Source organism: Sciurus carolinensis, unplaced genomic scaffold, assembly GCF_902686445.1.
Source record: "Sciurus carolinensis unplaced genomic scaffold, mSciCar1.2, whole genome shotgun sequence".
NCBI lineage: Eukaryota > Metazoa > Chordata > Mammalia > Rodentia > Sciuridae > Sciurus > Sciurus carolinensis.
Window position 1 is genome coordinate 230444 of NW_025920169.1, and position 25016 is coordinate 255459.

Sequence of the window (25016 nt, forward strand, 5' to 3'; positions counted from 1 at the left end):
AAAGAAAGCAAAGAAATTCTGATTGTTCCAAGAGATAATACAATCAACGTTGTTATTTGCTATTTATTTATTTTATTGCATAGTAAATACACTTAAGGATCCAACTAAGTGAGGGTCGATTCAGTTTGAGTATTTCCATTTGCAAACTGAAAGGTGTCAGTGAAAATAGATTGCACGTGAAACGGGTGCGGTTTTCCAGTGTTAATTCATTTTGTGAGAAGAGGAGGAGAGAAAAGAAAGAGATGAGAGGATTCTGAATTGGTTTCTTTTGTTTGTTTGGAATTTCTGCAAACTACCAGTGCTGGGGACTCGGACTAGGGTCTCAAGTTTGAGTGACAGGCACTCTACCTGATAAGCTATATCGCCAGCACAGGACTGGCCTCTGAGTTACAACACTTCATCACCTACAGTCCTATGTTGTGCAAATGTATGCAGGCAAGAAATCATGACCAAGTGAAACAATGTCTAAGGAAAGCTTAATACTCTTGTTCACAAAAATCCAGTAAGGATCTTTTTTGCGTATCAATACCCTAGACTAGCAGTGTATCCTGAGGGACAGATTTTTTCGCTCTTCAGTTAAGGAGGAAAATGGATGTAGCTGACACCTGAACAGAAAATTTTTATTAGGGATTCAAGGACCCCAGGAGCAGGGACAGAGGCAGGACTATTTGGAATTGAGAATGTGCTCAATTGTTGACTATGAATGTAGATTTTGGGGATCATTCACACACGCATACCTAGCCATTATATTCACAATCTACTGACAATTTTCTCGAACCTATTTTTTCTTAATTTCCTTTTTGTCATTTTTTTGCTTGAAAAATTCTAAACAGCAGAGAGCTGTGCATAATGCACAGGACAGTTCAGGAGATGGAACTTGACCATCATCTCAGGAAAGTGTGAGGCAGAGGAAGTTGTTCCTCCTGTGTTATGCTGTTTTCCATCAGTGAGAGTATGCTTCAGTAGTTTAGCCAGATGCTGTTAGGGGTATAAACAGGGAAATGTGAGTGGTGATGACTCATGTAGTCTGTGGCCCCAGAAGGGAAACATGGTGTCAAAAAGAAAACATACATCATCTAATTTCAATCTTCTGCTCATTATGATTTCAGTTATTCCTCTCAAGATTTATTACAGAGAGATAAGTGGCAGAAAGCCACATCCTATTTCCTTCATTCATTCAGGTGCACTCAATTCCACTCAGAAAACATATCAATTGCTTAACGTTTCTCCTGTGACATGAGAACCATTCATGGGACATCTCCTCTAATCAAAGGGGAGGAAGCAGGCATTGGGGAGCTAGGTTGTGAAGGGCGCCAGGCTTCTAGGCTCTAGTAGAAGAAGGAATTTGGTTGCACTCCCCAGAGGGTTAGTGAAGCATGGGCAATATGAACTTTGACGAGTGGCTCATGTGACATGGCCCCACTGCAGATTCCACCTGAGGTCACAGAGGAGCAGTCTGAGAACACAGTGGTGTCACGGTTCCCATGACAACCAGAGACCATTCCCTTCCTAGTGGCTAAAACCCAACATTCAAGACAAGCTCCGGTTCAGCTGTGAGGGTAAGAGGATAGACTAAGGGAGCGGTTGCCAAGGTCCTGCATTTTTAAAGAAGTAATACTATACTTGTTGCCTTGATCAAGGAGAAACTAGGCTGTAAGCGTATGCAGCCCCATGGATGATAAATCCCTCCATGTCGAGGCAAGTCAAGGGTTGCCACTGATGTTTGACAGCTGGCCCTTCCAACCAAGAATGCTATGAGAAGCCGTTCTCTGTGGCCCGCACCATTCTTGCTGAGAGCCCACTCACCTGGCTCCTGCTGCAGGCTATAAGACCCCAGAAGTTCCAGTGGAACAAGCTAGGACCCAGGGTGCCTGAGAGGACATAGCACAACAAGATTCGCACCGGCACCAGTGGATTTGCCCTGTGACCAAACTACTCCAGGACTGAGAAAACCCGGGTCTTCTTCAGAGGCAGGAAACTAGCCTAGAGGCCAATGAGCCACACAGAGTGATGGGTGGTGAGTGCTCAGCTTAGAAGATTATGAAGAGCAGCTCCATGGTTTAATTGATCAAGGAATTGGGACACATCACATTCCATCTGTCGGATTTCCCCTCCTTACTACAAAGTCTGGAAAGGAGACAGCTGTTACGTGGGATGTCCCTGTTACATGTGAAGGTGTGGCTCCTCTGGTGGCTCACGAAGAGAGGAGGGAATCACTCACTCAGCCTGTCGGATGGAGGACAGGACAAACCTAACAAGCAAGGAGAGTTGTGTGCTCACTCCAACTGCCAGACCCCTCCTCCATGGCTGCTGCAATAAGACTAGGCTCTACCCAGATACTTACCTGCTGGGATTTCTCCAGGGGCACATCAAATCTCCTCAAGATGCAGAAAAGTTTTGCCAATCTATATTCACACAATGGTTCCTATTCTTGACCAGACAAATGCCCCTCTGTCACAAGGGCCTGTGGGATATTGTCAGGAGTCCTCTATCCAGCTCCTGTAGGGTGCAGACTACAAATGAACACATGATATAACAGCCTGATGATGGCGTGATGAGCACAGTTTCACAGGCCATACACCAGGTTTGAACAAAGACCATGCTGAACGAGGAATGGGGCAAAGCTTCCAAGCTTTTCCCGACCCATGGGACATCAACGGAGGACGGTGAACCTAAGAGAGAAGGAATGAAGGGACAAGAGACAGGGAGTGACAGCAAGACAGGAATTCTGAACAAGCTGCAAATTTTTATTTTTCACATGGGTATTTATGCTGAGGGAATGAGGGGTATGACGAGACACAGGCTAGTTGGCTGTGTTCTTCTATTGGGCTCCTGATAGGGTGCAAGCTTGTGCTGGCAGGAAGGTGAAATCCCAGAGGAGAAGCAGGGACAGCGCCATAGGTGCCATATTGTCAGAACTATCAATCAGGAGGGGGGAGGGTCGTGCCTTGTAAATCTGTCAGTTGCCAGTTGCAAGGTGTCTGTGCAGGGCAAGGCAACTGCAAAATGTTCCCTGGGCTGCTGCTTATCATAAAGATCAGGACGTTCTCAGAATGAGAACTTCTTCTTGGTCCCTGACATTTCCCCCTTTCTTATATAAAATTATTGACCATATTCTGATAGCCATATTTTAAGGGGGTGATAGAGGCTGTGGTGAGGTGGGGGCGTGTCCTGCCCAGACAGGTACAGAGCTGGAGTGACAATCCCTCGGGAACTGCACCTGTCTTAGGTTGTCTGAGACAGAGCAACATCCTTACCCGTCATTGGATAATGAGGCTCTAGCCCTCATTTTCTGTCTTAGGTTGGTATGAGCTCTCTCAAATCTTACCCATTATTGGCTGTCCAGTTCAGCTCACAGGGTTGATGGTCTATTAAGATCACCATCGTGATCCATCATCTCCAGTCGATGGTAATGAACCTGAATAGGTTTCGCCAGTATAGCCTCAATTTGAGCTCTAAGAAAAGCCATGATCTTGTTGAATATCAAAGGACCTATAGATACAATAAGCAGCAAGCAAAGGAGGGGACCTAGGAAGGGAAGGAGATAGGGAAGGAGTCCGCTGAATCCAGTCCATAGTGGATTATCAGCCAGTGCTCATCGGCGATTTTCTAAGTCTTCCTGCAGCTGTTTGATCTTGTCCTTAAGAATCCCTGACTTGTTGGCATAGAAACAGCATTTTTCCTGCAAAGCCAAACAAATGCCTCCCTGTTTGGCAGTTAGAAGGTCTAAACCTCTCCTATTTTGTAGGACCACTTCTGCTAAGGAATCCACCTGATCTTGAAGCTCTTGTATGGTGCTCAAGAGTATCTGTACATCAGAAATCAATTGTCTGGATAATTTTGTATATTGAGTAAGAGAGACCCCCAAACCAGCAGTACCTGAGGCCACTGCTGTAGTTATTCCAAGTCCTGCAAGTAAAGGGATAAATGTGACAGCACGTTTAGCTCATCCTGCAATGTGATCAATTGTTGGTATAGGAACAGGCTCATCTCCTGGAATAATATCTACATCTGGGAGCAAGGTGGCTAGACACATAATCCAGTCCAGTTGGTTGGCAGTTGAGTGAAAACCTTATTACCTCCACAGACAAATGCAGTGCCATTAGGGGGGCATTTGAATACTAACAGAAGGGCATGCCGAGGGGGGATGAGAGGTGGAACGCATTGCCTGCTCCCCAATTTTACAAGTTTTAAAGTACCACTGTCAAAGGGTGAACTTTTAAGAATCTCATTAATTAAATTCCAATAAGAAAAGGCGGTGACGGGTACCTTTTGAGGACCAAAAGTCTCGTAATAATGTTTGAGGCAGTCTCCTACTCTGAGCCACATTTTGCCATAAATTGACCCCTCGAGGGGAAACCAAGGACACAAATCCTCTATGTATGAAAAGAATAATTTTAAGTCCTTTTTCTTAACACATGCTCCCCGAGTCTTGAGGGCCTCCTTGAGACTCATCAGAAACAAATCGTGTGACGAAACTGCTTGTCCCATGTTGTGTCACTTGCCTTGCACCGGCCTCACTCTCCTCCTGGATCTGACTCTTGGCCCCGTTAACGGAGGCGATCATGGAATCCACTTGGCCAAGGTTTCCCTGGAGGGTGGCGTTCGCTTCTCAGGCAAAGGCTCCAGTCAACCATGATGGGCGCCAACTGTCCCGACCCACGGGACATCAGTGGAGGATGGTGAACCTAAGAGAGAAGGAATGAAGGGACAAGAGACACAGGGAGTGACAACAAGACCGGAGTTCTGATCAAGCTGCAAATTTTTAGTGTTCACATGGGTATTTATGCTGCGGGAATGAGGGGTATGATGAGACGCAGGCTGGTTGGCTGTGTACTTCTATTGGACTCCAGATAGGGTGCAAGTTCGCACTAGCGGGAAGGTGAAATCCCGAAAGAGAAGCAGGGATGGCGCCATAGGCACCACATTGTCACAACTATCAGTCAGGAGGGGGAAAGGCCTGCCTTGTAAATCTGTCAGTTGCCAGTTGCAGGGTGTTTGTGCAGGGCAAGGCAACTGCAAAATGTTCCCTGAGATGCTGCTTATCGTAAAGGTCAGGACGTTCTCAGAATGAGAACTTCTTGGTCCCTGACACAGCTGAATATTCAAAAGGAGACGGTAAGGACATTTGCGGGGCAAGAAAATCTGCAGGTTCTTCATGCTGGAAAACAACATTGAAGAGGAGAGACTATGAAACTCGACATTGTTTATGGTCAACCACAAACACCATGACATATATTCAGACTCATCATAGACTACAAATGCAGGAAGTAGTTATTGCCCTTTCATTCTGTATGCAACCATGAACACTGGCCCTAATTTTTCTTGAAAGTACATCAAAGCCCTTGCAAATTCCTGTCTCTTTTCTGCAGCTCTCAAGGGACAGCTGCATATACATATGCTGATTCCTATTTTTTCTGGCACAAGAACCATGAGCAAAGAATTTCCTAAAATCACAGCACCTACCGCACGACCTGCAAATTAAACCAGTTGATCCTGGTATATGCAACTCTAATCCCTGGCTCTCTGAATGAAGAGTGCACCACAATCTGAGAAATTTAATCCCCAAAAGGTCTATGAATATTCAAGTTTGATGACCCTACATCAGTAAAACCTGAATATCAAAACCGAAGTGTTGGGAGTTTCAAGATGGCGGACTAGGGGGCGGCTGCATTTCACGTTGCTCCAGGATGCAAGATTCAAAAGAGGAGATAGTGAGAGACTTGGGACCAACTCAAAGCCGCTGGGTGAGTCTCTCCCATTGGGGAGGCATCACGGATGGGGCAGTAGCCCCGGAACGCAGGGAACTTTGTGAAGTAGAGTTGCTAGGCAAGACGCCCCTTCCCCCACTGGAGCGGTAAACACGGACAACTGGGATCATCGTAGAGGAGGCAGCTCAGCACAGCGCTTGGACTCGGAGCAACCACTGGGGCTCCGGGCAGCTGCCTGAGGAGGAGCTGCTTGTCGAGCTGTTTGGACTCAGAACGACCGCTTCTGAACACTGGGGGGTTGCCCAGAGGAAGAGGAGAAGTGCGGCGGGTCGCTTGGTCTAGGAGTGACTGCATCAGAGCCACAGGTGGTTGCCAGAGGAGGAGCTGCGTGGAGAGCTGTTTGAACTCAGAGCGAGCGCTCCTGAACACCGGAAGGTTGCCCGAAGGAAGAGGAGGAGTGCAGCGGGTAGCTTGACCTAGGAGTGACAGCATCAGAGCCACAGGCAGTTGCCAGAGGAGGAGGCGAGTGGTGTGTTGATTGGACTCAAAGCGACCACTCCTGAACACCGGTGGCCTGCCTGGAGGAGGAGCGTGGTGGGTCACTTGGTCTCATAGCCACCACTCCTGAACACCTGGGGGGCTACGCTGAGGAGGAGGAGGAGGAACAGGGCAGGTCACTTGGACTTGGAGTGACTGCCTAGGGCTATGGGCAGTTGGCAGGAGGAGGAGACGAGAAATGAATTGCTTGGGCTCTTAGTGACTGCGTTGGAAACCAGGCCACTGTCCAGAGGAGGAGGTGTGTGGTGGGTCGGTGGGTATCTGAGCTATTGTACGGGGCTCCAGGTGGCGGCTCACAGGAGGGGCCACATAGCCAGGTGATTAGGTGCAGAGCAGGGTCCCAGGAGCTAGATGACTTCTTGCTGGAAGAGCCGCACCTAGATATGCCTAGGGGCAGAGTGAAGTTTCCAGGACTGCGGGCAGATTCTCTGGGAGAGGCAGCCTAAGGAGACTCGCCTGCGAAGGGTGAGGCTCCCAGGCCCAGGAGGTAGGTCCAGGCCCCTGGAACGTTGCAGAGGAAGACAGCCCAGCCCAGGGAGTAGTTGTAGATTGAGGGGAACCTCTAGGAGGGGAACTGATCAGCGAGACATCCCCAACGATTGAGTCTTCCCTGCCAGGTGAGGTTTTCCCACAGGGACGGTAAAACCAGAGACACAGGCACAAACAGGACTTGCCTCAGCCCGCAGCCTAGTTCCCCGTTGGATGACCATTGGTCAACAAGTGGAGGCATCTCTGCCCACTAGCAGGGAATATAGGCAACCTGAGGGTCACCACCCCTAGAGAGGCAGCTTCTTCGTGGAGCTCCGCATTATCAACTTCCTCCAAGATTTCAGGCTACTGAAGGATAAGAGGGGATATACTAGCAATCTTCAAGGACATTATAAGTCGATAGAGGAAATCTGCAATATCTTAATGACCCACTGATTCCTGAACAATATGAGAAAACAAGGGAAAAAATGCCCCAAACAAATCTAGATGTTATATCAATAAAATCCAACGACAGCATGGCAGAAGAAATGACAGAAAGGGAGTTCAGAATGTACATAATTAAAATGATTAGGGAAGCAAACGATCAGATGAAAGAGCAAATGCAGGCATTGAATGATCGCACCAATCGACAGTTAACAGAGCAAATTCAGGAAGCAAAAGATCATTTCAATAAAGAGTTAGAGATATTGAAAAAAAACCAATCAGAAATCCTTGAAATGAAGGAAACAATAAACCAAATTAAGAACTCCATAGAAAGCATAACCAATAGGGTAGAACACCTGGAAGACAGAACTTCAGATATTGAAGACAAAATATTTAACCTCGAAAGCAAAGTTGAACAGAGAAGATGGTAAGAAATCATGAACAGAATCTGCAAGAACTATGGGATATCATGAAAAGGCCAAATTTGAGAATTATTGGGATTGAGGAAGGCTTAGAGAAACAAACCAAAGGAATGAATAATCTATTCAATGAAATAATATCAGAAAATTTCCCAAATCTGAAGAATGTAATGGAAAATCAAGTCCAAGAGGCTTATAGGACTCCAAATACACAAAATTACAACAGACCCACACCAAGGCACATTATAATGAAAATGCCTAACATACAAAATAAAGACAGAATTTTAAAGCTGTGAGAGAAAAGAACCAAATTACATTCAGGGGAAAACCAATACGGATATCAGCAGATTTTTCAATCCAGACCCTAAAAGCTAGAAGGGCCTGGAACAACATTTTTCAAGCTCTGAAAGAAAATGAATGCCAACCAAGAATCTTATATCCAGCAAAACTTACCTTCAAATTTGACGATGAAATAAAATCATTCCATGATAAACAAAAGCAAAAAGAATTTACAAAAGGAAAGCCAGCATTACAGAACATTCTCAGCAAAATATTTCATGAGGAAGAGATAAAAAACAAAGAAGCATATCAGCAAAGGGAGGAATTACCCTAAAGGAACTGTCAAATAAAGGAGGAACCAAGATGTGTCAAAAAAAATGAATAAATAAATAAAATTTTAAATATGAACCAAATGACCAGGAACACAAATTATATCTCAATAATAACCTGAATGTTAATGGCCCGAATTCATCAATCAAAAGACAGACTGGCAGATTGGATTACAAAGAAAGATCCAACAATATGTTGCCTGCAAGAGACTCACCTCATAGAAAGAGATACCCATAGACTAAAGGTGAAAGGATGGGGAAAAACATACCATGCACATGGACTCAGCAAAAAAGCTGGAGTATCCATCCTCATTTCAGATAATGTGGACTTCAAGCCAATGTTAGTCAGAAGGGATAAAAAGGACATTTCATACTGCTTAAGGGAAGCATTAATCAGCAAGATATAACAATCATAAACATCTATGCCCCAAACATTGGCTCATCCATGTATGTTAAACAAATCCTTCTCAATTTTAGAAACCAAAGACCATAACACAATAACACTAGGAGGTTTTAATACGCCTCTCTCACCACTGGACAGATTTTCCAAACAAAAATTGAACAAAGAAACCATAGATCTCAATAACACAATCAATAATTTAGACTTAACAGACATTTATAGAATACACCATCCAAACAAGAGTGAATACACTTTCTTCTCAGCAGCACATGGATCCTTCTCTAAAATGGACCATATATTATGCCACAAAGCTAATGTCAGCAAATACAAGAAGATAGAGACACTACCTTTTATTCTATCGGATCATAATGGATTGAAGTTAGAAATAAATGAAAGAGAAAAAAACAGAAACTACTCCAACACCTGGAGATTAAACAATATGCTATTATATAATGAACGGATAACAGAAGATATTAGGAAGGAAGTTAAAAAATTCTTAGAGGTAAACAAGAACAAAGAAACATCATATCAAAATCTCTGGGACAGTATGAAAGCAGTACTTAGAGGAAGATTTATTTCATGGAGCGCATTTAATAAAAGAAGGAAAACTCAAAAAATAAACGACCTAACACTACAGCTCAAAGTCCTAGAAAAAGAAGAACAGACCAACACCAAAAGTAGTAGAAGACAGGAAATAGTTAAACTGAGAGCTGAAATCAATGAAATAGAAACAAAAGAAACAATACAAAAAATTGACAAAATAAATAGTTGGTTCTTCGAAAAAATAAACAAAATTGATAAACCTTTAGCCACACTAACAAAGAGAAGATGAGAGAAAACCCAAATCACTAAAATTCGGGATGAACAAGGAAATATCACAACAGACACGACTGAAATAGAAAACATAATTAGAAGCTATTTTGAAAATCTATACTCCAACAAAATAGAAAATTTCGAAGACATCAACAGGTTTCTAGAGACATATGAATTGCCTAAACTGAACGAGGAGGACATACACAATTTAAATAGACCAAATTCAAGTAATGAAATAGAAGAAGTCATCAATAGACTACCAACAAAGAAAAGTCCAGGACCAGATGCGTTCCCAGCCGATTTCTACAAAACCTTTAAAGAAGAGCTCATTCCAATACTTCTCAAAGTATTCCATAAAATAGAAGAGGAGGGAACCCTCCCAAACTCATTCTATGAAGCCAGTATTACCCTGATACCTAAACCAGACAGAGACAAATCAAGGAAAGAATATTTCAGACCAATACCCTTAATGAACATCGACCCAAAAATTCTCAACAAAATTTTAGCAAATTGCATACAAAAACATATTAAGAAGATAATGCACCATGATCAAGTGGGTTTCATCCCAGGGATGCAAAGTTGTTTCAACACCAGGAAATCAATAAATGTCATTCATCATATCAATAGACTTAAAGTCAAGAATCACATGATTATTTTGGTAGATGTAGAAAAAGCATTTGATAAAATACAACACCCATTCATGTTCAAAACACTAGAAAAAATAGGGATAAGTGGGAACATTCCTTAATATTGTAAAGGCCATGTACGCTAAGTCCATGGCTAATATCATTCTAAATGGTGAAAAACTGAAAGCATTCCCTCTAAAAACTGGAACAAGGCAGGGATGCCCTCTTTCACCACTTCTATTCAATATCATCCTTGAAACTCTAGCCAGAGCAATTAGACAGACCAAAGAATTAAAGGGATACGAATAGTAAAAGAAGAACTTAAACTATCCCTATTTGGTGATGATATGATTGTGTACTTAGAGGAACCAGGAAATTCCACCAGAAAACTTTTAGATCTCATAAGTGAATTCAGTAAAGTAGTGGGATATAAGATCAATGAACATAAATCTAAGGCATTTTTATACATTAGGGATGAATCTTCAGAAAGAGAAATCAGGAAAACTACCCCATTCACAATAGCTTCAAAAAAAATAATATACGTGGGAATCAATCTCACAAAAGAGGTGAAAGACCTCTACAATGAGAACTACAGAACACTAAAGAAAGAAATTAAAGAAAACCTCAGAAGATGGAAAGATCTCCCATGTTCTTGGATAGGAAGAATTAATATTGTCAAAATGGCCATACTACCAAAAGTGCTATACAGATTCAATGCAATTCCAATTAAAATCCCAATGATGTACCTTACAGAAATAGAGCAAGCAATTATGAAATTCATCTGGAAGAATAAAAAACCCAGAATAGCTAAAGCAATCCTTGGCAGAAAGAGTGAAGCAGGGGGTATCACGATACCAGATCTTCAACTCTATTACGAAGCAATAGTAACAAAAACGGCATGGTATTGGTACCAAAATAGAAAGGTGGATCAATGGTACAGAATAGAGGACATGGACACAAACCCAAATAAATACAATTTTCTCATACTAGACAAAGGGGCCAAAAATTTGCAATGGAGAAAAGATAGCCTCTTCAACAAATGGTGCTGGGAGAATTGGAAATCCATATGCAACAGAATGAAACTAAACCCATATCTCTCACCATGTACAAAACTAAACTCAAAATGGATTAAGGATCTCAGAATCAGACCAGAGACCTTGCATCTTATAGAAGAAAAAGTAGGTCCAGAGCTTCAACATGTCAGCTTAGGACCAGAATTCCTCAACAGGACTCCCATAGCACAAGAAATATAAGCAAGAATTAATAACTGGGATAGATTCAAACTAAAAAGTTTTCTCTCAGCAAAGGAAACTATCAGCAATGCGAAGAAAGAACCTACAGAGTGGGAGAAAATCTTTGCCAATCATACTTCAGATAGAGCGCTAATTTCCAGAATCTATAAAGAACTCAAAAAACTCTACACCAAGAATGCAAATAATCCAATCCACAAATGGGCTAAGGAAATGAATAGACACTTCACAGAAGAAGATCTACAAGCAATCAACAAACATATGGAAAAATGTTCAACATCTCTAGTAATAAGAGAAATGCAAATCAAAACCACCCTAAGATTCTGAATTGTTTGGGTGTTGCTCAATAAAGTGTGGAAGAAAACTCCCTATGCTGTGTATGGATGGCACTTTGAGGTGTGTAGGAATGACTCTTAATATGAGTAGGGTGGTATTACTTAGTTGTTTAGGGGAATGAATTTTTGGTGTGTAGGACATGTTCTCTGGGGTGTTAAAACAGGTTCTCTTTGTGTATGGTGGTCTCTTTGATGTATAAAGGTAGGGACTTCTGAAAGGTGTATGGGGGATTTATAAGGTTTGTCAGTGAATTTCTTGCTATGAGAGGGAGGGCTCACATAACTGACTAAGTAGGGCTTTTGCAGTGTACAGGAAAGACCTCTGAGGTGAATGGAAAGAGCTCTCTCAGATGTGTAGTGAAGGCTCTCTGAGGTGAGTAGAAATTCTCTATGAGGTATTTAAAGAGCACCACCTAGAAGTATAGTTAGTACAAAGGTCTCATGTAAGAATATAATTTGTAATCATTAAGGTATATATAGATGTCTACCTGAAGTTGTCTACACAAGTAGGCACTACTCTTGATATAAGGATGGTTTACATTGATGATAATGGAGTACACTATGATGTGTGTAGAAAAGGGTCTCTAAGATTGGTAGTGTGCAGCTGCTGAACTGTGTAAGGAGGTGTGTATAAATTGTGTAAGAGGGTTATATGATGCTTGTCCTAGGGCTTCTTTCTGTGTGTGAGAGGGTCCCCTGAAGTGAGCTAAGTTGGCTAACAGAGTTGCACAGTGTATGTGCACTGGAAATTTTTGAAAGAACTGAGGGATCTATGTTTGGAGAGCCATTTGAGATGAGTAGTAAGAGTTTGGTAAGATGAGTAGTGAGAAAATACTGATGTAGAAGGGAGAGCACTATGAGGTTAGGGTTAGTTGAGGCCTAGGGTTAGGTTTTAGTGTCAGGGTCAAGTCATGGTCAGTTTCAGGTTCAGGGAGGACTCTGTCATGTAGGGAGGGCTTAGGTTTATGCTTAGTGTTAGGGTTAGGTACAGAGTAAGAGTCAATATTTACAGTGTATAGGGAAGGCAGAGTGGTTAGTAAAATGTGTTCTATGAGGTGTGTATATTGAGACATCTGTGAGGTGAGTATATAGGCTCTTTGAGGTGTTTATAGAGGACTTGCAAAGAAACATTGTTTCTTCTTGCAAAGAAGTATGGTTTTACTCACTGATTTATGTAGGAACTTCTCTGATGTGTGTAGGAAATGCTCTAGATTTGATTATGGATGGTACACTTTGTTGTGTCTGAAGGTTAAACTGAGGTGTGTAGAGAAGGTTCTTTGAAGTTGGTAGCATGTGGCCTCTGAGCTGTGTTTTGTGGACTTTATGAGGTGTGCAGGATGGTTCTATGATGTGTATTAGAGAGCTACAAGAAGTGTGTGTGAGGATCCTTTCAGTTGATTTGGGAGGGCTCACTCAGGTGTACAGATAGGATGCACTGAAATGAGTAGAAATGACTCAGATGTGTTTGTAGGTTTTTTTGGATGTGAGTAGTGAGAACTCTGTTAGATGAGAAAGGAGGACAAATTGATATAGAAGGGAGGACCCCATGAAGTGTGGAAAGAGGATCTATATGGTCTGATAGTAATCATGGAGATGAGTAGGCTGAACTCAGGCTTGCTGTGTATGTTCACTGAGGTGTGTACTGAGACCTAATTGAAATTCACAGGGATAGCATATTGATGTGTGTTTGGACATTCTCAGAGGTGTGTAGGGAGGTCTATATTAGATAGGCAGAGGAATCTATGAGGGGTGTAGGAGGCCTCTTTGATATAGTAGAAATGCTATCTCAGTTATGTAGGGAGGGACTTATACAGTGAATAGTGAGATCTCTGATATGAGTATCAAGAATAAACTCAGGTGTGGTGAGAGGAATATTTGAGGATAGAAGAGAGAATCTGCAATGTTTTGGTAGGACACTCAGAAGAGTATCTTGGGGGTTCTTTAGTTTGTATTTATGGCCCTTGGAGGTAAATATGGAGGGCTTTTTGGTTAGTTTTGAGGGCTATATGAGATGTGTAGGTAGGGCTTTTAAAGGTTTGTTGAAAGGGCATTCTGAGGTTTGTATAAGAGCCTCTCTGAGATTTGTAGGGAGGACTGTTGAATGAGGTGTATAAAGTGGGTGCTCATTTGTAAAAATTAAGAGTTAACTGAGGTGTGTATTTGTGGACATCTATGGTGAGTAAGGAGAGATCTCTGAGATAAATGAGGACAAACTGAAGTTTGAAAGGTGGACTTTATGAGGTGTGTAACAGGGCCCTCTGACTAGTAAAATTATGTCATTCTGAGGTGTGTAGAGGCATGCATGTGGTGTGTAGCAGTGATTCTCTGGTTCCAACATTGATACAGTGATTGATAAATACTGTGTGTAGGAAATGTGTCTAAGGTGTGTATAGATGACCCTCTGAATTCTGTAGAATGGGCACTTGATATGAGAAGGTAGCTCTGAGCTGTGTGGAGAGGTGACTGCTATGTGTGTAGGAAGTGTTCACTGAAGTGTGAAGGGAAGATTCTCTGAGATTCGTAGTGCAGATGATTAGAGGTGTGTATGGAGGCCTCTAATAAGTGTGCAGGAGGAATCTATGAGGAGTGCAGGAGAGCTTATGTCTGCATAGGAGTGCTCTCTGTTGTGTATTTAGGGTCCTCAGAAATGAAAAATGGAAATCTATCAGATATGACTAGGTAGAACACAATGAGATGTATTGGGAGTATTCTTTGAATACAATAGGGGAATCCTTACATTGTTTAGGAAATTCACTCAATAGTGTATCCAGAGTCTTCTCTGAGATATGTCAGGTCAACCCTCAGAGGTGAGCAGAGAGGACATTTTGGTGAGTAGTAAGATGTATCCAAGTTGTGTAGTACAGTGTGTTGTTGTTTGTAGCATGGTAATTCTGTGGTTTGAATTAACATCTCACTGGAATTTATAGGGAGTATTCCGTGGGGTGTATAGAAAAGGCTTTCTGAGTTGTGTAATTGTTGCTCAATAAAGTGTGGAGGCAGTGTCCCTTCAGGGTATATGAATGGGAATTTGTGGTATGTAGTAAAAACTCTTGGTAATAGTAGAGTGTCATTATTTAGATGTGTAGGGAAGTGAGTTTGAGGTGTGAAGGAAAGATTCTCTGAGGTGTTAAGTGGGTTCTCATTTTTATGTAGGGTGGGCTCTCTGACATGTAGGGAGGTCCCTCTGAATAGTGTAGAAGGGCTTTATGAGGTTTCTTGGAAGGCTTATTGATGAGAGTGCAAGTGTTCACTTAAGTGAATAAAAGGGCTATTTACAGTATATAGGAAAGGTCTCTGTAGTGAGTCAAAAGTATTCTCTGAGGTGTGGATGCAGGATCTCTGAGGTAAGGAGAAAGGCTCTCTAAGGTGTTTAAAGAAGACTTGCTAAAAAGTATAGTTACTAGGGCTTGTGAAATACTAGTTTGTACTCATTCAAATATGTAGTTATGTATTTCTTAGGTGTGGAGTGAATGACGTAAGGTGGAGCTCTTTTAAAGGATAGTATCACAGCTTGATCAGCATCAAATTCAGTGAGTTACAAAGGTAAGACCCAAATATAAACACAAAGCGACAAAAACTTCTGAGGGTCTGGTGTTATCTAAATGATAATCTGAGTGGAAGGCTTGACTCTACTCACTTCTAATGGCCTGTACTGTTTCACCTCTGGTCTTCTTGGGAAAAAATCACCAGAGATGTTGGTCCCACAATTGATACAGTGCTTCCAATCTTGAGTAAGTCCCCTACTAGGAATTTCCTGAGGAATAAACATCCAAAGATGAGTAGACAACAGGAACTCATGGTCTGGACTTGCTGTCTCAACACATGTGAGCAGAATGAGAGTTTATCTGGAATGTGGGTGCCTAGCTACTAGGGTTCCAAGTTCTGTGTGTTCTACTTCCAAGGAAGTGAGGTCACTTCCCTGGGGACTCCATATGCATAGCCCCTTATCACACAAGATAGTTCTAATGGTCCACTGATATGCAGGTTTCTCCCACCTTCCCTTGACATACATACAAGTGGAAATGGCTACAACAACACACCCTGAATCTGGTCACCAGACTGTCACAGGTGTAGCCAACTCACCTGGATTGGAGAGAGAGTTTGAATCAGACCCATTTCCTCCTTCTGGCCATGTGAGTGGTCCTGAAGAAGTCATTGTGCCTTACAAGGTCCAAATATTTTTGCCATTTATTCCCCTGGGATTATTCTAGTATATGCTTCTGAAGTTGTCATCAGGTGTATAAGGCCATTTATATCTGTACTCCTTGGGAACCCTAATGTTTGAGTCATTTGTCTGTAATGCACCAACATACAGAAAACACAACACAGAAGGAGAGGGACAAGGGATGACATACAACTATACCATGATGTGAGTCCAACAGTGAAAGAATGGAAATCAAGTTCTACCATGTCCTTGTTTCCACTCTGCCCCACTGGAACTTTGTAATGACTAACTTTCAGATATAGACTCCCTGAGCTGTAAACCTTCCAATGCTTCCTGTGAAATTTAGAATTGTTTCAATATTTTATCTCATTGTATGATATGGGTACACTACAAGAGATCACTGGCACCAGAATATTCTATTGTCCCAATCCTGTAACTTCCCCATCTAAGTTAATCCATATCAGCATCAGTTTTCAAAGAAAAATAAATCAGAAAGAGTCATGGTATTTCACTTCCAAGATGTAGTCTTCAGAAGTCTCATTTCTTTGTTTCCATAATTCCATAGTAGTGGCACTGCTATAATTCCAGAGATTTTTTGGAAAAGTTTGTGTGGCAGCAGACAAAGTTTCAGGGACAGCATTAAATAGCAAGAAACTGGAATTTCTGTTTCCATTTCTAAATGCCTCACATAGGTGAGAATATTTTGGTTATAAAATTCATGAATGCAATTTTTATCAAAAAATAAATGATGGTGTGAAAATGCCAAAATTTTGTTTAATACCATGGTCATAACCATGGGAGTGGAATTCTCTTTTTCTATTTCTTTATGGAACATCTGCACTGCTTCTTTCAAGGTCAGAGCAGGTCATTTCTTTTTGTGTGTGTTCTTGAAGACAGTTTCTTTCTATTTTTCTAACTGAAATTTAGAAAGAAGGCCCCAGTAGAAGAACAAAGAGCCATCTCAGAAGTCAATATTTATTTAATAGCTTAGGTTAGTAGAGCAGAGAGAAGGACTGACAATTCAGTTTTAAAAAATGGAAAAGGACAAGGTAACCACTCTCTTCAGGGGATAGTCATTATTCTAAAGTATGTTCACTGAGTGCCCTGTGCCCACTTTTGAATGAACACAAGAAGCTGATCTCCTCCTCTTCTACTAAAAACATCAAAAATTAGCAACACACCTCAAAGGCTTAGAACCATCTTGCTTGTGCACACAGAACTAATTGGCTTCTCATTACTTTACCACAAATGTGAGAGTCTGATGATAGACCACTGGCTTGGAAAGACTTGAATATAAATACTCATATGCACAATCACCCATGTTGAGGGCTCCCAGGAAAGGACAATGCTGAATGCTCCTGTATCCTTGAAATTTACTGGGGAACAACAAATGGGAAGGATCACCACAAGTAAATCCTGCAACTCTGAATGGTGCTGAGTTTGGTAAACCATGAGGTGCCAGTGAATTAGAAAAAAGGAAATACTTCCTATATTTTAAGCTGATAAAAATCCAAGTCATGGAACATTCTCCCCCCTTATCTCCTGCTCCTGTAGGTATTCATCTTATGACATTATGGCATTATGTGATAACATTCCCTATCCACTAAGTTTATTCAGGAAGGAGAAAGAACCCTGTATGAGCTTTGGCAGTCCTGTTAGAACCATGAAATGAGCAGAAGTTTAGTCAGTTTCTAAATCACTGTAAAAAGCCTTTAAACTAACAAGGTCAGCTAGTGATAACTTCTCTTCATTGACCACTATTATAAAATGCCTAAAAATTGATTTGTTGGGATTGTTGCATAATTTTCCAAAACAAGAGAAAAAATAAATCACAGAAAAGGGGTGATGAATCCTGGGTTTAAGAGGGGTTTGATTCCATTGGAAACAGATTCACTGTCTTAACAAAGAAGTCCCACAAACAAGTATATCAATAAAGACTACCTGAGTGTTACTCCCTTGCCTCTAATACATCTTTCTACCAATATCCTCAACATGGTTCTGTACCCAGTTGTCCCAGTCCTGACTTTCACACTCTGAAGCACAGCATCACCAGATCCAAACACTGAGGCACCAAGCTCTAAGGGCTGTACTATTCCCGTTCTAAGAAGAGCATCCAAAACAAAGGTGTAGTGCACCAAAATCTCAATAGAAAAATCACAATAACATGCATTTTTTAAAATTATGATTTTTCTGACAACTAGACCAATGTAGACAGAATAAATTTTTAAAGTGATATATTATGACCACACTTTCCCTTCTGAAATCCAAATTAGGCAAATACAGTGATTAAAGGCACAGTGTGAAACCCAGAACAATCAATGTCAGTGTGAGATTGAGACACCCTGGAAAAACAGCCCACATACTTTGCCCTCTGGTCTTGTGTTACCAAGGAGCATCAAGGCAGTACAGACTACATATGTCCCTCCTCATGTCCTCACATCTGCAGCTGTGTACTAAGGGTATGGTGATCCTGACAAAGAGACCATGGAACTTAGTGGCCACCTGGTTTGTCTCAGGTGCAAGATTGCAACTCAGATATGAAGGGTCAAATCCAAGGTGGCATGGAGCCCTGTGTATGACTGAGGGATGTTTCATTGCAGTTGCCTTATTGGTGACATGTTCCTCCCAGAGAAGTGGGACAAAGAGAATGCTTTTAATGCAGCTTGATCAGTTTTCTTCTGAACTCTTTAAGTTACTGGGCATGGTTTGTTTCTAATGGAGCCTGTTGAGATCTTGCATCCTCGTTTCAGTTACGGCTGTCTTCCCTCTCTGCTCACTGCCACTGAAGCTCATGAAGTGCAGCCCTAGTCAAGAGAATTCTATAATAGTATGGATTGTATAATAGGACTACAACCCACAGGACAACTACTATATCACTTTTGGCTGGTGTAGTACTGGTATTATTATTAAAAACTAAGGACAGATATTGCTTTATCTTGAGGTGTTTTATTATGATATTTTTGCATAATAGACTACATAACAGCTATTATATTTGTTATGGATGTTATTGCTCACCTCTTCTATCAATATCCAAGGTCTATAGAAGCTAGTATGTTAATATTAAATGCTATACTATGGAAGATGTAGTAGTATTAAAACCTCAGGGCCATTATTATATTAGTTGTACTTCCTACAATATGAATATTACATCAATTTTAAAAGGCAGTTTTCATATCAGTTTGATATGTCATATTATGGATATCATATTAATATTAAAAGCCATGAATAAATCTTTAGGTCATTTTTAGAAACTCAAGTATGCATATCATTTTAGGATTAAAATCAACATGGTAGTTACATTAATTTTATTGATAACTCATGGAATTATTTAATGCCCAAAATGTAGATATTTTATTAGCGTAAGTTTGTATAATATAAATATGCTAATATGAAATACTACAGAACACCTGTTTAGTTTTAGATGTTATATCAAGGATATTAAATGAATATTAAAACCACAAGTTATTATTTTGGTTTCAGAGTTTATAAGAAAGATGGCATAAAGTAATATTAATGGCTGCAGGACATATATTTCATTGGGTTTTAAGCAATGATATGGATGTTATATTAGTATTTCAAGGTAGAGGGGAGCTAGTATATTCATTCTAGATGCTAGACTATGAATAACACATTAGACTTAGAGGCCACAGCACAGCTTCTATATTCATATTTGATACTCTAGTTTGGATATTATATTAGTATTTGAGTACTCTGAATGACTGTTATCCATTAATGATGTTGTAATATCAGACAAATTATGTTGATATTAAAGGACAGAACAGCTTTTATATAGTGTTCCATGCTATTGTATGCATATATTGTTTAAAAAGAGGACAAGGAATAGTCATATTGTTTTATTATTGACATAGACATATTGTTTAATTATTGAAGTTTACAGGGGAGCTATTATATGTGTTTTAGATGGTCACTCTGGATATTACAATCATCTTTAAGGTCCCAGGGAGTCTACTATATTAGTTTAATGTGGAATAGTAAGAATATTTCTTTATCATTAAAGACCATATGGCAGCTTTTAGATTTGGGGGTACAACAAATTTATCACATTCCTATTAAGAGTAACAAGTCAGGCAGGTATTTTGTTAGGTTTAGATTTTATAGAATGGAAAGCATGTTAGTATTAACAGCCAGAGGCTAGTGATTACAGCAGTTTTAATGCTGTAGTATGAATATAATATCAGTATAGAAAGAACAAGGGACAATTTTAAAAAAATAGCAGAATTCTTTGTAAATTTAATTTAATTTATTTATTATTTATGTGTTGTTCAGGATTGAATCCAGTGCCTCACTTGTGCTAGGCAAGTGCTCTAACACTAAGCCACAAACCCAGCACCAAAGGACAGTTTTTATATGAGTTTAAGTGGCCACATATTGCATATTGCATACATTTGAAAGGACTCAGGGAAAGTATTAATTGCGGATGTAAAATTATTGATAATATGATGGCATTAAAAGTCAAAGAACAACTACTATATTAGTTGTAAATTCTAATGTATGAATATTATGTAAATACTAAAGGACACAGTGCATACTAAGGATATTATGAGTTTCAGCAGTCACATTAAGGGTATTAGGGTCTTCAGTCACAGTGAGTGTATTATATGAATGTCAGGTTCCACAGTAAGGATATTAAGTTAGTGGCAGAGGTCAAGTGTAAATATTATATGAGTGTCAGAGTCAAAAGTGAGGGTATTTATGTGAATTTCTTGTGTCATAGTTATGATATTATTTGAGTGTAAGTGGTCAAATGAGGTAGGTATTATATTTTGTTTTGGTGAATATTTATGTGTGGGAAAGCATGACACAGTGATCTCAATCACAAAAAATGGGATGTTGTGTATATATATTCATGACCTGGAAGGCATATCCAACTTAGCTGCTTGCAAATGAATAATTTTGTTCTTTGCTTGCACTTTTATTTTTTCTGTAATTTACGTGTTAAATTCTAAAAAAAAAAAAATAAATGCTATATTTTTAAAAAGTAGTCAAGTGAGGATTATATATGAATGTGAGAGATGAAAGGGCAAATATTTTGTAAGTATTTTAGCCACAGTGAAGATATTATGTGAGTCTTAGAGGTCAAGGGAGAATATTATGTAAAAGGTGCCAGAATGAGAATAAGTGTCATAGACCACATAAGGATATTCTATGTCAGTGGCTGTAGTGTGGTAATTACCATAGTGTCAGAGACATTGTGAAGGTATTATGTGAGTGTTAGTAGGCAGATTAAAGATATATGTGAATGTGAGCTGCCAGAGTGAAGACATTCTGTGTCAGAAGCCAGATTGAGGGTAATATCTGTATTTCAGTGGCTACAGTGAGGACAGTTTGTCAAGGTTAGTGGTCAGAGTGAGAATATTATGTGAGAACCTAAGGCCATAGTAAGGATATTGTATGAATGTCAGAGGCCAGATAAGGACTCTATGTGAGTGTCAGATGTTATAGTGATGGTGTAATGTGAGTTTAAGAGGCATCTGAAACTAAGAGTTTATGTGTGTCAGAGACCAGAGGAAGAGTATTATGTAAGAGTCATAGGTTATAGTATGGACATTTGTGTGCATGTAATTATACATAGTGAGGATATTATGTGAATGTTAGAGTCCAAAGTGAGGGTATTATGTGAGTGTGAGAAGTCACATAATATGTGAGTTTCAGAGGTCAGAATGAAGATATTATGTAAAAGTCAGAGGCCACATTGATGTTTATATGTGAGTGTCAGATGCCACAATTAGGGTTTTATGTGACTGTCAAGGTAACGGTGAGGAAATATTTTGAGTCAGACCAAGGGAAGATATTATGTGATTGTCATGACAACAATGAGTGTATTATATGGGTGTCAGAGGACATAGGATATTATGTGAGAGTCAAAGACCATAGTGAGGATATTGTGTATCAGAAAGCACAGTGAGTATTTATATAAATATTTGAGGCCACACTGATATTATATCAATGTCAGAGGCCAGAATATGTTTATTCAATTTCAGAGGCCTCAGAAGATACTCAATGAGTGACAGTGGTCACAGTGGTCACATTGAGAATATTATGTGTCAGTGGTAAGAGTGATGATATTATGTGAGTGTCAGAGGCGATAGTGAGGGAATTATGTGAGTCTTATTGGCCACAGTGAGGGTATTATATTAATATCAGAGACCACATTGAGGACATTAGGTGAATGTCAGTGGCCACTGTAATGTTATTTTGTGAGTTTCAGAGTACAGAGTGAGGGTATTAAGTAAATGTAAGAGATTTAATTGTGTATATTATGTAAGTGTCAGAGGCCACAATGATGGTATTATATGAGTGTCAGAACCAAATAAGGAAATTATGTGAGTGGTAACTCTCCCAGAAAGGATATTGTATGAGTGTCAAAAGCTAGAGTTGGCATATACCGTCAATCACAGGGACAACACTGAGTAAATTATGTGGGTGTCAGTGGCCACAGTGAGGATATTTTGTCATATCAGGGGCCAGTACGAGGATATGATGAGTGTCCCAATTCACAGTGACTGTCTTGGACCATAGTGAGTGTATTATGTGAGTGTCAGAGGTGACAAATATATTATGCGAGTGCATAAGGCCACATTGAAGGTATTGGTGAGTATTTGAGGTCACATTAAGGGTATTATATGAGTGTTAAGGTAATAGTGATGGCATTTTGTGAGTGTCAGATGCCAAGCGAGGATATTATGTGAATATTAAGGGCAAAAGTGAGTAATTAAGTGAGTGACAGTGGTCACAGTTAGAATATTATGTGAGTGTCAGAGGCCAGATTGAATTTATTATATTAACATCAGAGACCAAATGTGGATATTATGAGTGTCAGAGGCTACATTGCAAGCATGATGTAAGTGTCTCAGGTCACAGAAAGGTATTGTGTGCATGACAAGTTACATTGAATGTAATATGTGAGTATAAGAGGCCACTCTGTGGGTACTATGTGAGTATCACAGGTTAGAATAAGGATACTATGTTAGTATCAGAGAACAAAATGATGACATTATGAGTGCAAGAATTCACAGAGAGGATATTATATTAGTTTCAGACATCACAATGAGGGTATTATGTCAATGTTAGAAGTCAAATGAGGATATTTTATGTGTATCAGAGGACCCAGTGATAATATTTATGTGATTTTCAGAGGAAATGGTGTGATATGGAGTGGCAGAAACCAGAGTGGTAGTAGTCTGTGTCTGAGGTCAAAATGTGTGTATTATATGATTGTCGGAGACCAGAATTGGGATTTATGTGAGTGTCAGAGGGTACAGTGAGGGTATTATGTGAGTGCCAGGGGTCACAGTATAGTTATTATGTGTTAGAGGTAGCATTGATGATATTATGTGTCAGAGGCCATTTAAGAATAAAATGTCTATGTCGAATGTCCAATTGAATGCATAATATGAGTTTCTGAGATTATAGTGAGGTTGTTATTTGAGTGTCAGTGGTCAAAGTGAGAATATTACATTAGTGTCAGAGGTCAAGTGAGGATATTTTGTGAATGTCATAATCCAAAGTGAGGGTATTAACTAAGTAACAGAGGTCCCAGTGAGCTTATATCATGATTATAAGAGGTCACAGTGAGGACATTATGTGAGTGTCAGAGGTCATGTGAGAATATTATGTAACTATCAGACTCACAGTGAGACATCATGTATCACATAACAAGTGAGAAAATTAGGTGAGTATCAGAGGCACCAGTGAAGATAAATGAAAGTGTCCAAAGTCATTTCAGAAAATAATTTGAGTGTCAAAGATCACAGTGAGGACATAATGTGAGTATGAGTGGCCACAGAGATATTATGTCAGTTTCAAAAAAAGAACAGTGAGAATATTATTTGAATGTCAGGGGGCTCATAAGGGTAATTATGTGAGAGCCAGATGACACATTGAGGGTATTCTGCGAGTGACTCAGGCCATGTGAGGATATTATGTGTGTGAGAAAGGTCACACTGAGGTTATTATATGAGTAACAGAGGTCACACTGAAGATATTATTTCAGAGTTAGAGGGCAAAGAGGGTATTAGATGTCTGTCAGAGACCACAGTGAATATATTTTATGAGTGTCATAGACCACAGTGAGGGTAATAATTAAGTATTAGGGGTCAGAGTGAGGGTAATCTGCGAGTGTGAGATGTTAGTTGAGGGTATCATGTCTGTTTTAGAGGTCAATGGAGGACATTTGTGTCAGAGGTCAAAGTGAGGGTATAATGTGTCAAATGTCATATTGAGGGTATGACATTAGTGTCAAAGGGCCAGTGAGGGTATTTTTGAATGTCACAAGTAACAATGAGCTTATTTTGTGAGTGTGAGATGTTAGAGTGAGGGTATTGTTGAGTGTCAGAAGTCAAGTCAGGCTATTTTGTTACTATCAGAGTCACAGTTAAGATATTCTTTGATTGTTACATGCCATAGGGAGGTAAAGTGAGTATGATAGGAAGCAATAATTATATTATGTCAGTGTCAGTGGTCACAGTGAAGTTTTTAAGTCACTCAGTGTTTGATGTGAGTTTCAGAAGTCACTATAATGAGATATGAGTATCAGAGTAAAAAGTGAGTTTATTATGTCAGTTTCAGAGGCCACAGTAAAAGTATAATGATTGTACCTGAAGTCACACTGGAGGTATTTTTCAAGTGCCAGAGGTCACAAGAAGAATATGTTTTCAGTGTCAGAGGTCACTATGAGGGTATTATGTGAGTTTTAGAGGCCATGTTGATGGTATAATGTGAGCTTCAGGGGTCACTGTGTGGGTATTTGGTGAGCATCATTGGTAAAACAGAGGTTACTACCTGAGTGTCAGTGGTCACAGTGAGGTATTATGTGAGGGACAGGACAAATTGAGGATAATTTTTGAGTGTCAAAAACAAAGTGAAGGTGTTATGTGTCAGAGGCCATTTGGTGGGAATCGTGTGAGAGTCAGAATTCACAGAAAGGATATTATATCTGAATCAGATTTCATGGTGAGATTATTTTATGAGTATCAGAGGTCACAGTGAGAGCACTACAAGTGTCAGAGGTCCAAAGAGGTTATTATGTGAGTGTCTGATACCACAGTGAGGATATTATGTCAGCATCAGTGGTCACAGTGAAGCTATAATGTGAGAGTCATAATTCATGATGAGGGTATTATGTAAGCATCACAGGTCACAGTGAGTATCATGTGAGTGTCAGTGGTAACAGAGGATATAATATAAGCCAAAATGAAG